We start from the raw sequence: 14,454 nt of genomic DNA, 5'->3' as shown, positions 1-14,454 counted from the left end.
GATGTCTGTTTCCTTCCCCAAGTTATGGCAGTTTCCAGCTACTTTGCTTCAAATATGTTCTTTGCCCTCTTATATTTCTCTTATCCTTCTGGGACCCCCTATAATATAAATATTTGCAAGCTTCATGTTGCCCCAGAAGCCCTTAAACTGTCCTCCTTTTTTTTTCATTATTTTTTCTCTTTTTCTGTTCAGTATCAGTAATCTCCACTTCTCTGTCTTCCACCTTGCTGATCCATTCCTCTGTAATATTTAATCTATTCTTCCTCAGTGTATTTTTAAATTTCAGTTTTTGTATTATTATTGTTTGTTTCATCTTTATATTTTCTAGTTCAGTTCAGTCACTCAGTCACCCAACTCTTTGCAACCCCATAAATCACAGCACAGCTAGCCTCCCTGTCCATCAACAGCTTGTGGAGTTTACCCAAATTCATGTCCATCGAGTCGGTGATGCCATCCAGCCATCTCATCCTCTGTTGTCCCCACCTCCTCCTGCCCCCAATCCCTCCCAGCATCAGGCTCTTTTCCAATGCGTCAGTTCTTTGCATCAGGTGGCCAAAGTATGGAGTTTCAGCTTCAACATCAGTCCTTCCAAAGAACACCCAGGACTGATCTCCTTTAGGGTGGACTGGTTGGATCTCCTTGCAGTCCAAGGGATTCTCAAGAGGCTTCTCCAACACCACAGTTCAAAAGCATCAATTTTTCAGTGCTCAGCTTTCTTTATAGTCCAACTCTCACATCCATACATGACCACTGGAAAAACCATAGCCTTGACTAGACGGACCTTTGTTGGCAAAGTAATGTCTCTGCTTTTCAATATCCTATTTAGATTGGTCATAACTTTCCTTCCAAGGAGTAAGCATCTTTTAATTTCATGGCTGCAATCACCGTCTGCAGTGATATTGGAGCCCCCCCCCCCCAAATAAAGTCTGACCCTGTTTCTACTGTCTCCCCATCTATTTCCCATGAAGTGATGGGAACAGATGCCATGATCTTAGTTTTCTGAATGTTGAGCTGTAAGCCAACTTTTTCACTCTCCTCTTTCACTTTCATCAAGGGATTTTTAGTTCCTCTTCACTTTCTGCCATAAGGGTGCTGTCATCTGCATATCTCAGGTTATTGATATTTCTCTCAGCAATCTTGATTGCAGCTTGTGCTTCTTCCAGCCCAGTGTTTCTCATGATGTACTCTGCATATAAGTTAAATAAGCAGGGTGACAATATACAGCCTTGACAAACTTGTTTTCCTATTTGGAACCAGTCTGTTTTTCCATGTCCAGTTCTAACTGTTGCTTCCTGACCTGCATACAGGTTTCTCAAGAGGCAGGTCAGGTGGTCTGGTAGTCCCATCTCTTTCAGAATTTTCCACAGTTTATTGTGATCCACACGGTCAAAGGCTTTGCCGTAGTCAATAAAGCAGAAATAGATGTTTTTCTAGAACTCTCTTGCTTTTTCTATGATCCAGCAGATGTTGACAATTTGATCTCTGGTTCCTCTGCCTTTTCTAAAGCCAGCTTGAACATCTGGAAGTTCAAGGTTCACATATTGCTGAAGCCTGGCTTGGAGAATTTTGAGAATTACTTTATAGAGTGTGAGATGAGTGCAATTGTGAGGTAATTTGAGCTTTCTTTGGCATTGCCTTTCTTTGGGATTGGAATGAAAACTGACCTTTTCCAGTCCTGTGGCCACTGCTGAGTTTTCCAAATTTGCTGGCATATGGAGTGCAGCACTTTCACAGCATCATCTTTTAGGATTTGAAATAACTCAACTGGAATTCCATCACCTCCACCAGCTTTGTTCGTAGTGATGCTGCCTAAGGCCCACTTGGCTTCACATTCAAGGATGTCTGGCTCTAGGTGAGTGATCACACCATCGTGATTATCTGGGTCATAAAGATCTTTTTTATACAGTTCTTCTGTGTATTCTTGCCACTTCTTCTTAATATCTTCTGCACCTGTTAGGCCCCTACCATTTCTGCCCTTTATCGAGCCCATCTTTGCATGAAATGTTCCCTTGGTATCTCTAACTTTTTTGAAGCGATCTCTAGTCTTTCCCATTCTACTGTTTTCCTCTATTTCTTTGCATTGATCACTGAAGAAGGCTTTCTTATCTCTCCTTGCTATTCTTTAGAACTCTGCATTCAAATGGGAATATCTTTCCTATTCTCCTTTGCTTTTTGCTTCTCTTCTTTTCACAGCTATTTGTAAGGCCTCCTCAGACAGCCATTTCGCTTTTTTGCATTTCCGGGGATGGTCTTGGTCCCTATCTCCTGTACAATGTCATGAACCTCCATCTGTAGTTCATCAGGCACTCTGTCTATCAGATCTAGTCCCTTAAATCTATTTCTCACTTCCACTGTATAATCATAAGGGATTTGATTTAGGTCATATCTGAATGTTCTAGTGGTTTTCCCTACTTTCTTCAATTTAAGTCTGAATTTGGCAATAAGGAGTTCATGATCTGAGCCACAGACAGCTCCTGGTCTTGTTTTTGCTGACTGTATAGAGCTTTTCCATCTTTGGCTGCAAAGAATATAATCAATCTGATTTCAGTGTTGACCATCTGGTGATGTCCATGGGTAGTCTTCTCTTGTGTTGTTGGAACAGGATGTTTGCTATGACCAGTGCATTCTCTTGGCAAAACCCAGGTGTTTCTTGACTTCCTACTTTTGCATTCCAGTCCCCTATAATGAAAAAGACATATTTTTTGGGTGTTAGTTGTAGAAGGTCTTGTAGGTCTTCATAGAACCGTTCAACTTCAGCTTCTTCAGTGTTACTGGTCACGGCATAGGCTTGGATTGCTGTGATATTGAATGGTTTGCCTTGGAAACGAACAGAGATCATTCTGTCATTTTTGAGATTGCATCCAAGTACTGCATTTTGGACTCTTTTGTTGAATATGATGGCTACTCCATTTCTTCTAAGGGATTCCTGGCCACAGTAGTAGATATAATGGTCACTTGAGTTAAATTCACCCATTCCAGTCCATCTTAGTTCGCTGATCCCTAGAATGTCAACATTCACTCTTGCCATCTCCTGTTTGACCACTTCCAATTTGCCTTGATTCATGGACCTAACATTCCAGGTTCCTATGCAATATTGCTCTTTATGGCATTGGACCTCGCTTCTGTCACCAGTCCCATCCACAACTGGGTATTGTTTTTGCTTTGGCTCCATCCCTTCATTCTTTCTGGGGTTATTTCTCCACTCTTCTCCAGTAGTATACTGGGCACCTACCAACCTGGGGAGTTCCTCCTTCAGTGTCCTATCATTTTGCCTTCTCATACTGTTCAAGGGGTTCTCAAGGCAAGAATACTGAAGTGGTTTGCCATTCCCTTCTCCAGTGGACCACATTCTATCGGACCTCTCCACCATGACCCGACCGTCTTGGGTGGCCCCACATGGCATGGCTTAGTTTCACTGAGTTAGACAAGACTGTGGTCCTGTGATCAGACTGGCTAGTTTTCTGTGAATATGGTTTCAGTGTGTCTGCCCTCTGATGCCCTCTCGCAACACCTACCATCTTACTTGGGTTTCTCTATATTTTCTAACTCTTTATTAAAAGCTTATAAGTTTTCACTCTGTGTACCCATTCTTCTCCTGAGGTCTTTGGTCATCTTTATGATCAATGCCCTGACCTCTATTTGAGTAGGTTGTCTATGTCTATCTCCAGTTCACTTAGCTCTTTTTCTGGAATTGTGTTGTTGTTTTCAGTTGCTAAGTTGTGTTTGACTCTTTGCAACCCCATGGGCTGCAGCATGCCAGTCTTCCCTGTCCTTCACTATCTCTCAGAGTTCACTTAAACTCATGTCCATTGAGTCGGTGATGCCATCCAACCATCTCGCCCTCTGACGCCCCCTTCTCCTCCTGCCCTCAATGTTTCCCAGCATCAGGGTCTTTTCCAATGAGTCTGACTGGTACAATGACTCTTTGTACCAGGTGGCCAAATACTGGAGCTTCAGCTTCAGTCTTTTCAGTGTATATTCAGGGTTGATTTCCTTTAGGATTGACTCATTTGATCTTCTTGCAGTCCAAGGGAATCTTGATAATCTTCTCCAGCACCACAGTTTGAAAGAATCAGTTCCTCAGCAATCAGCCTTCTTTATGGGCCAACTTTCACATCTGTATGTGAATACTGGAAAAACCAGTAGGCATGGGATTTTTTTCTTCTTCTTTCCTTTGGAACATGTTCCTCTGTTGTCTCATTTGGCCTAAGTTGCTGTTTTTATTTTTATGTATCTGGTAACTTGGTTATGCTTCCCAGCCTTAGAGAAGTGATTTTTTTTTGTCGGGGATGTCCTATATGTTACAGCAGCACACTCCCTTCTAGTCAACTGAGCTGTATGCTCTAGGGGCCTGGGTCCTTCTGTTGCGGCAGACTATGTCAATGGTTCAGTATCCTTGGTTGCCAGGCCCTGCCTTCTGCAAAGTCTCCTGACCACAAGTTGGCAGGGCCAGGTCACATGGCATCTGACTATGGAACCCTAGGGGGCCCCAGGGCTAGTTTTGGCTCACTGATCGGTGGAGTCAGGGTCCAGGAGACCCTGGGGATGTTGCATGCATGCTGGTGCATGCTGGTGTGTGTGCGTGCATGCTAAGTCCCTTTAGTCATGTCCAACTCTTTGCAACCCTATGAACTGTAGCTCATGAGGTTCCTCTGTCCATGGTATTTTCCAGGCAAGAATGCCCACTGGTGGGTAAAGCTATTTCCTGGCGCTAGTGTTGACAGGCAGAGTTATGTTCTGAAGTCTGGTTGCAGAGTGCAGGACTCCCAGAGCTGGTGTTAGATCACTGGTGGGTGGGGCTAGTTCCTGACCAGGTTGGATGCAGCGTCTGAATTGTCCCAAAGCTTGTGTTGGCCTGCTAGTAGGTGGGGCCAGGGCCTAGCTAGTCCCAGGCAGGATTTGGCTTGCCAGTGTGTGGTCTAGGTTTGCAGGCTACAGGGTGAGGTTTTCTTGTGGCTTGTCTTTGTGCTCTTATAGGTGAGTCTGGTCCCAAGGAGCAGGCTTCCGGAAGGACAGGGCTGGAGACCAGGGCAATTCTGGGGCTGGTGCCTGCCCCCTGGTGGTAGACTGGTGTCTGTGTCCCCAGTTTGAGCTCTAGTTGCCTCCTGCCTCTCCAAGAGACTTCCAAAGTCAGCAGGTAGGTCTGACTTGGGCTTCTATCAAAGTACTGCTTCTGCCCTAGATCCCAGAGTGTGTGAGATATTGTATGAGCCCTTTAAAAGCAAAGTTTCTATTGCCCCAGCCCTCTTGGCTCCTGAAAGTAAACCCCTTCAAAGCCAATGCCCCTGGGCTGTGGAGCATGACTTGGGACTCAGAACTCACTCCTTTAGGAGAACCTCTTGTAATTATTCTCCTATTTATTGTTAATCCACCCAGGGTTATGGGACTTGACTGTATCAAAAGTCTTCCCTTTCTTTCTATCTCATTATGGTTCCTTCCTTGTATCTTTAGTTGCAGATATTTTCCAGTAGGTTCCAGTCTTTTTTGTTGATTTTTTTTTTTTTTTTTTTTTTTTTGCAAATGGTTGTGATTTTGGTAGGCCTAGCAAGAATGTGAAGTCAGGGTCTTTCTACTCCATCGTTTTGGCCAATTTCCCTCCACAGTCTTTTATATTAGTGAGGCATCTTTAAGTTAATGGGCTACTTGTATTTTTATTTTGTAAATTGTTAGTGTAAATCCTTTGCATATTTATAAATTAGGGTGTTTGCCTTTTTCTTATATATTTATAAAAGTTTGCATATATTAAATAAACTTTTGACTGGAGAAGGGAATGGCAAACCACTTCAGTATTCTTGCCTTGAGAACCCCATGAACAGTATGAAAAGGCAAAAAGATATGACACTGAAAGATGAACTCTCCAGGTCAGTAGATGCCAACATGCTACTGGAGAAGAGTGGAGAACTAACTCCAGAAAGAATGAAGAGATGGAACCAAAGCAAAACAACACCCAGTTGTGGATATAACTGGTGATGGAAGTAAAGTCTGATGCTATAGAGAACAATATTGCATAGGTCCATAAATCAAGGTAAATTGAAAGTGCTCAAACAGGAGATGGCAAGAGTGAAAATCAACATTTTAGGAATCAGGAAACTAAAATGGACTAGAATTGGCAAATTTAATTCAGATGACCATTCTGTCTACTACTGTTGGCAAGAATCCCTTAGAAAAAATGGAGTAGCCTTCATAGTTGACAAAAGAGTCGAAAATGCAGCCTGTGCACCCACGTGCAATCTCAAAAATGACAGAATGATCTCTGTTCATTCCCAAGGCAAACCATTCAGTATCACAGTAATCCAAGTCTATGCCCCAACCACTAATGCCAAAGAAGCTAAAGTTGAGCGGTTCTATGAAGACCTACAAGAACTTCTAGAACTAATGCCCAAAAAAGATGTCCTTTTCACCATAGGGAACTGGAATGCAAAAGTAGGAAGTCAAGAGACACGTGGAGTAACAGGCAAATTTGGCCTCGGAGTACAAAATGAAGCAGGGAAAAGGCTACCGGAGTTTTGCCAGGAGAATGCAAACACCCTCTTCCAACAACACAAGGAAGGACTCTACACATGGACATCACCAGATGGTCAATAGTGAAATCAAACTGATTAATTCTTTGCAGCCAAAGATGGAGAAGCTCTATATAGTTAGGGAAAAGAAGACCAGGAGCTGACTGTGGCTCAAACTGGACATGGAACAACAGACTGGTTCCAAATTGGGAAAGGAGTACATCAAGGCTGTATATTGTCACCCTGCTTATTTAACTTATATACAGAGTACATCATGAGAAATGCGGGACTGGATGAAGCACGAGCTAGAATCAAGATTGCCAGGAGAAATATCAATAACCTCAGATATGCAGATGATACCACCCTTATGGCAGAAAGCAAAGAGGAACTAAAGAGCCTCTTGATGGAAGTGAAAGAGGAGAGTGAAAAGGTTGGCTTAAAACTCAACATTCAGAAAACTTAGATTATAGCATCTAGTGCCATCACTACACGGCAAATAGATGGGGAAACAATGGAAACAGTGAAAGACTTTATTTTGCAGGGCTCCAAAATCAGTGCAGATGGTGATTGCAGACATGAAGTTAAAAGACATTTGCTCCTTGGAAGAAAAGCTATGACCAACCTAGACAGCATATTAAAAAGCAGAGACGTTACTTTGCCAACAAAGATCTGCCTAGTCAAAGCTATGGTTTTTCCAGTAGTCATGTATGGATGTGAGAAAGTGAAAGTGAAATGCACTCAGTCGTGTCCAACTTTTTGCAACCCCATGGACTATACAGTCCATGGAATTCTCCAGGCCAGAATACTGGAGTGGGTAGTCTTTCCCTTCTCAATGGGATCTTCCCAACCCAGAGATCAAACCCAGGTCTCCTGCATTGCAAGCAGATTCTTTACCAACTGAGCTAGTTGGACTATAAAGAATGCTGAGCGCTGAAGAATTTATGTTTTGAATTGTGGTGTTGGAGAAGACTCTTGAGAGTCCCTTGGACTGCAAGGAGATCCAACCAGTCCATCCTAAAGGAGATCAGTCCTGGGTGTTCATTGGAAGGACTGATGTTGAAGCTGAAACTCCAATACTTTGGCCACCTGATGTGAAGAGCTGACTCAATTGAAAAGACCCTGATGCTGGGAAAGATTGAAGGCAGGAGGAGAAGGGCATGACAGAGGATGAAATGGTTGGATGGCATCACTGACTCAATGGACATGAGTTTGAGCAAGCTCCAGGAGATGGTAATGGACAGGGAAACCTGGCATGCTGCAGTCCATGGGGTCGCAAAGAGTCAGACACTACTGTGTGACTGAACAAGAAATAGACACAATCCTTACATTCCATGGTAATTTAGCTCCTGATTGAGACAGTACTTAAGGGACAGCATTTTAAGACTTCTTTTACATTCCTTCCTAGGCTTTCTGACTTGTATATTTTTTCTACTAATTGAAAGCTTAGAGATTATATCTTGTTACATGATAACTACCAAATGGGACAAACCAACATTCTAAGTATAAAATCATACAATTCTTAAGTAAAAAATAAAAAGAAGCCTTCAAAATAACTCAAACATAAAGATAGTAGCATTATGGATAAACTTTTGGAAAAGCTGGCATGTGGAGCAAAATAATACCCTTGAACCTGGCAGTTAAAAGGATTAGGAAAATATGTGAATAAATATAAAGAAATGCAGCTACTAATTAATTTCAGATTAAGATTACAATAAACCTTTAAGAGAATAACACATATTTTCCACCCCAGAAAATACTACTTGTTATCAAAATACAGGAAATAGCAGAGGATTGTGTATATGCTTTCAGCAAACAAGAGGCTATTTCCTTAAGGTAAACATAAATACACGTCAATGGCCTCATTTAACTCTATTCCCAGGAAACCAACCTAAGCCAAACCTGTCCTTATGACAAAATCTAAACTATGATTCAAGAGGTAAATTATGATGGTAAGTAAAACAGAATTCACAATGATGTAATGGAATATTTCAGTCTTCTGAAGAAATTAGAACTAGCCTTATTAAATACCACACATCATGATTATTCAGACGGTTTCTATTTTGATCTTTGTTGATCACCCAAGTTGCAATAATTCCTCTCCATCTGAACACCGCTGACACACTCATCTGTCAGTAGATTTTTTTTAAATGTACTTGTACTGGTTGCATGAATTTTACTTGTGTTTAGGTAGAGACAGAATGTGTTCCTTTCAGATTTGTTTTTAAAAATGCAGTCTTGAGATAAAACATTTTATTCAACACAGTTATAAATTTACTTTTATACAACTTCAATCTAAAGAAGAGAAGAATCCAAGTAGGAAAACAGTGGGATAAATAGAACTCAAGACAAAGAGGAATCTATTCTCAATAATGCACTTAAGGAAAACTGTGTGCCTTGAAATGATTGAGCAGAGAAAGTAGAAAAATGGGGAGCAGGGAAGGGAGAGGAAGGTGATGGAGGAGCACGTACTTGCCCAGATGTACATCCCACAATGGAAGGTAATTAGGTAAGGAGACAATGAAGCAAAGTCTGGAGGAAGTAAGTGAACAGAAACTATGTGGACACTTAAGAAGAAATAGGTGTTAACTACAAATTGGTGTGGATTATTGTTGTTCAGTCGCTCAATCCTGTCCAACTCTTTGCAACCCAATGAACTGCAGCATGCCAGGCTTCCCTGTCCTGGGAAGTATGGATAGGTTCACCAAAATCAAATCTTGTCAGCAGATCTAATTTCCTTCTAAAATAGGGTTATTAAATCAGTAGATCAAGGAAAGATTTCTATTGATTGAGAGTCTATCTGACAAACTCTGTCTTAGTACATCTGTGAATTTAAAAAAAGGAAAATGTAAGTTGGATGTTGGCTAGGTTAGATGGGTAGATATCTAGTTGAATAACCTAACTGAAAGCATACTGCCTAATATGTTAATTCATTCACTTGTTAATTCTCCAGTTATAAACTCTTAGAGCAGCTTCTATTTGCCAGGCACTATGTTAAGAGGAGAGTGAAAAAGTTGGCTTAAAGCTCAACATCCAGAAAACTAAGATCATGGCATCCGGTCCCATCACTTCATGGCAAATAGATGGGGAAACAGTGGAAACAGTGGCTGACTTTATTTTTCTGGGCTTCAAAATCACTGCAGATGGTGATTGCAGCAATGAAATGAAAAGATGCTTACTCCTTGGAAGGAAAGTTATGACCAACCTAGACAGCATATTAAAAAGCAGAGACATTACTTTGCCAACAAAGGTCCATCTAGTCAAGGCTATGGTTTTTCCAGTGGTCATGTATGGATGTGAGAGTTGGACTGTGAAGAAAGCTGAGTGCCGAAGTGTGGTATTGGAGAAGACTCTTCAGAGTCCCTTGGATTGCAAGGAGATCCAACCAGTCCATCCTAAAGGAGATCAGTCCTGGGTGTTCGTTGGAAGGACTGATGTTGAAGCTGAAACTCTAAAACTTTGGCCACCTGATGTGAAGAGCTGACTCATTGGAAAAAACCCTGATGCTGGGAAAGATTGAAGGCAGGAGGAGAAAGGGAAGACCGAGGATGAGATGGTTGGATGACATCATCGACTTGATGGATGTGGGTTTGGGTGGACTCTGGGAATTGGTGATGGACAGGGAAGGCTGGCGTGCTGTGGCTCATGGGGTCGCAAAGTGTCAGACACGACTGAGCGACTGAACTGAACTGAACTGATGTTAAGCCTGTCAAGTAAAAAAGATGCACACCTTGAGAGTTGTGAGTTAAGTTTTACTTGGGGCAAAATGAGGACTGCAGCCCAGGAGGCAGCACCTCAGACAGCTCTGAGAGCCTGCTCCAAAGAGGCAGTGGGGAAGGTCAATACATAAGATTTTGGTGAAGGGGGAGTTCAGTGCAATAAGCACTTATTTTACAAAAGGTTTTCTGCTAGTCAGAAGGAGCGAATGTCACCATGAAGGGATTTAGTGATTTTTCTAGATATGAAGAGATGCAAGAGTTGGAAGCATGAAATCAATTCCTGAAAATACCTAACTATCTAAAGAACTGTCCCACCAGCTTCCCTGGGGCCAAGGGTGCCTTACTGCACCCTGAACTCCCTCAAGGGGTGTTGAAGGTCAATAGCTGCAGCACCACAAGGTTCAATCTCAACAGAGGCAGATGGCAAATGCCCTTGTTGTTGTTCAGTCGCTGGCAAACGACTCTTGGGAACTGCCAACTTGAAGTTGACAAGCTTTAGATACACTAAGAAGACCAAGGAATGTTCTACAAGGGAGAAGCAGTTCTAGCACAGATAACTGCAATAAACTGTTCAGTAACTAAAATTAGAGGGAAATCTTTAGTGAAAAGACACAAGTTTCTTCTCAAGCTTACTTTACTGAACTTTTTTCCCAACAATGTGGCTAAGACAAGAAAGGACTAGTTTATCATTTTTTGTAGATGTCATAAAACTTGGAGAGGTAGCCATACATTAGTAGGTAAAAGTAAGAAGTCAAAAAAGTTACAATGACTGTAATAATGGACTAAAGCCATGATGAATTAAATAAAAATAAATAGATGTAGTGGTCTACACTTGTGTTAAAAAACACAATCACATGAATGCAAGACCCAAAAGACTTAAATTGACAGCATCTAATATAAAACTTGACTCTTACTCAAACACAAACTCAACATAGCTTAGCTGTGAAATGTAATGGGTGAAAACACATGTGTAATTTGAGGTTGCATTATCAAAGCAGCATATCCAAGCCAAGGACTGTTACTACACTGCATTCTATGCTAGTAAGGATGATTCTGCAGTGTGGCCTCCAGTTCTGGGGCACCCTTCGAGGAAGCATTTGATGTAAGAGAGAAAATTCAACAGGAGGTAACCAGGAGGATTTTCTATATAAAACCTGTTCATCTTGTATCTTTGAAAATGTGTAAGGAAATAGAGCTCTTTAGTCTAAAGAAAGGAAGATGTAGTGAAACACGTCATTGTTTTCATTAACAATGAGTAGAATTATTTTATGAAGTCCCTAAGGGTGAAATATAAGCAACTAACTTTTTATCAGGGCTTCTCCGGTAGCTCAGATGGTAAAGAATTCACTGCAATGCAGAAGGGAGACCTAGGTTCATTCCCTGGGTTGGAAAGATCCCCTGAAGAAGGGAATGACTACCCACTCCAGTATTCTTGCCTGGAGAATTCCATGGACAGAGGAGCCTGGTGGGCTACAGTCTGTGGAGTCACAAAGAGTTGGACACAACTCAGCGACTAACACTTCTGCTTCACTTCCGTTCTTTGGAAAGAATGGTCCCATGTTCTCTGAACCAGAGAATGTGGTTCTCATAATGACCCTGAGAGTTAGGCAATGCAGGCACTACCAACTACCACCATTCTTTAGGTGAGGCAGCAGGTCCAGAGAAGTTGGCACTTGCCTAAAGTGAAAATATTGAGGTCCAAATTCCAATTTTCTGACCCAAGACCTATGCTTTCCCCATAATGCCATGCTATTTTTCCACTTAGAATCAGATTTTATCTCAGTATAAGGAAAGTCTTTCCAATAAGGACCACACAAGAATGAAACAGGCTGCCTCACAAATTAATGAGCTTTGTTTTCCAGAAAAAGGCCAACAAGGGATGGAGGGCTTTGTGTCAAGGACATATTTTGGAGGTGACTTCTACTCATGGAAGAGGGTGGGTCATGTCACTCCCAAATCCATTCAAATAAATGTTTACCATGGGGAAAAGAAAGAAAGAGAGCCAGAGAGAGGCCGTGAAAGTGGGAGAGAGGAGGGAAAAAAGAAGCATTAGAGAGATTCGAGGTGATATTCATTAGTCATCCATGGAATTCATTCATTCATTCAGCAAAGTTCACTGACCATTTACTACATAGTACTAGTTTCTCAAACAGTAATGAGAATACCAGACCTGAAAATAAAAATCTTGGTATTAAGCATTAGTTAACTCAGTTATCATCTGTGTGACTTTTTGAGTCTAAATTTGTCAACTGAGGATTATAAAATCCACCTCAATAATTTTAAGGATTAAATGAGATAACATTTTTAGGGTGCTAAGCACATAACAAGATCTCAAAATATTAGCTCCCTTCTTTCCATTAAGTAGGAGGGGTGCCATGAAGTTGCTATGAGACAGTTTTATGAACTGAATATGACAACAGACAGAACCTGGATATAGAGAAAGTGGGGTGCAAACAAAATATCACATTAAGCTGGTCTGAGGGTGATCACTTGGGCTTCACCCTGTAAGAATAGGATAGCTTGTTAATTCACAAGCCTAAGTACAACACCTCTAAAACATTATTCTCAGTCTAAGATTTATTTCTTTTCATTGATTTTTGTACACTGTTGAACAAACTGCATTAGTTACTTATTCCCAGACAGAACTGGAGTAAAGTTCTGTCTTTTGGGTACTCAGAGATGAAACAGAAACAGGAAACTTGTTTTAAGAGAGTCATATATCCCAAAACAATATCCATCTAAACGTGCTTTTAATTAGAGAAAAAGAAATCATCTGCCTAAAACTAAGAAAGTTTCCACTTAGATTTACTAGTTAGCCATTCCTATTTTGAAAACCAAGCTTCTTGGATGTATCTAGAATGATCTAGGATGTGATATTTTGGATAATTTTACCAACCTCATGCTCTTGCTCGAAATAAGAATGCATCAGGAGACAATGGCTCAGCTGGTTATGAGAGATTATTGGTCACTGCAAAAGCTTACTCAGTTATGGAAACCATGTTTGTAAACAGCTACTCTTCCAGAAATGACTAAGTGAAGACTTGTTGTTTTTTTGTCTTCCTGTTTTGCTTCAATATATAAATTAAATTTGCTCAATTTTATATTAAATTATTTTAAAAAGTGTGAATTCTTATTTACTCATATTGTGAGTAAAGTGAAGTGGTTTACTCACATTCACCTCTCACTATGTATACAGAAGTGTAAAGGATACAAAGGAAATATAAGTAAACCTATGCTTAGGTGTTTTCCCATGTTGAGAATATATGTTTAATAGATATGAAGCAGTTAAGTAGCAATATAAAATTTATTTGGTATTCATAACAAGAAACATTTATTGTATAACAAGCCTATTATATACTGTGCACACTCATGCTTAAGAAACTTACAATCTGGTGGAAGTGGAGGGCGTCAGATATAGACAAACTTGTAATAACAGTGTAAGTTTCACTAGTGCTTAGGACTATGGTACTACTAGGAGATTATCAGAAGGTAAGATTATGTGTCTGTGTACAGAGTGGAGAGAGAAGGTTCCAGCCCTCACAAAAAGTTGTCTTAAGCCACAAAACACCCTAACTGAATAGCTTTAAAATTACATAATGAGAAGTTTAACAAGGAAAGCAAAACAGAGATTCACTTTATCACATATTTGAAAACTAAATAAAATAATTATCAGCTCTTAAATAGCTAAGAGTTACCTGGCAGCATGCCAAAAGCAGGCTCCTGGCTTCACAATAAGACCTTCTGGTTCAGCAGTTCTAGAATGGGGCACTGAACTCTTCAGTTTAAACAAACCAAGTGATTCTGACACAGTTGTTATATAGGTCCCACTTTGAATTATTCTACCAAGGGAATAAAAATTAGAAAGAATGGGATACAGCTTTTTCAATCATAGACATCAAAGTCTTAAAACTCTTTGAACAAAAAATATAAATTCCTTAAAAAAATAACTCAAGGTCCATACATGTTGTTGCAAATGGCATTATTGCATTCTTTTTTATGGCTGAGAAATATTCTATTGCCCTATTTGGGAAAAGAATCTGAAAAAGAGTGGATACATGTATATGTAGAACTGATTCACTTTGTTATACACCTGAAACTAACACATTGTAAATCACTGATACTCTAAGAAAAATTCCTTTTAAGAAAAGAACTCAAAGAAAGAAATAACTTTTTTAAAGTCAAAATAATTAACTATGATCATTATCACATTTCCTCCTTGCATTTCATCCAGATGATAA

Source organism: Dama dama, chromosome 1 (genome assembly GCF_033118175.1).
Source record: "Dama dama isolate Ldn47 chromosome 1, ASM3311817v1, whole genome shotgun sequence".
NCBI lineage: Eukaryota > Metazoa > Chordata > Mammalia > Artiodactyla > Cervidae > Dama > Dama dama.
The sequence above is the reverse complement of the archived record's forward strand: the minus strand, read 5'-3'. Positions refer to the sequence as shown.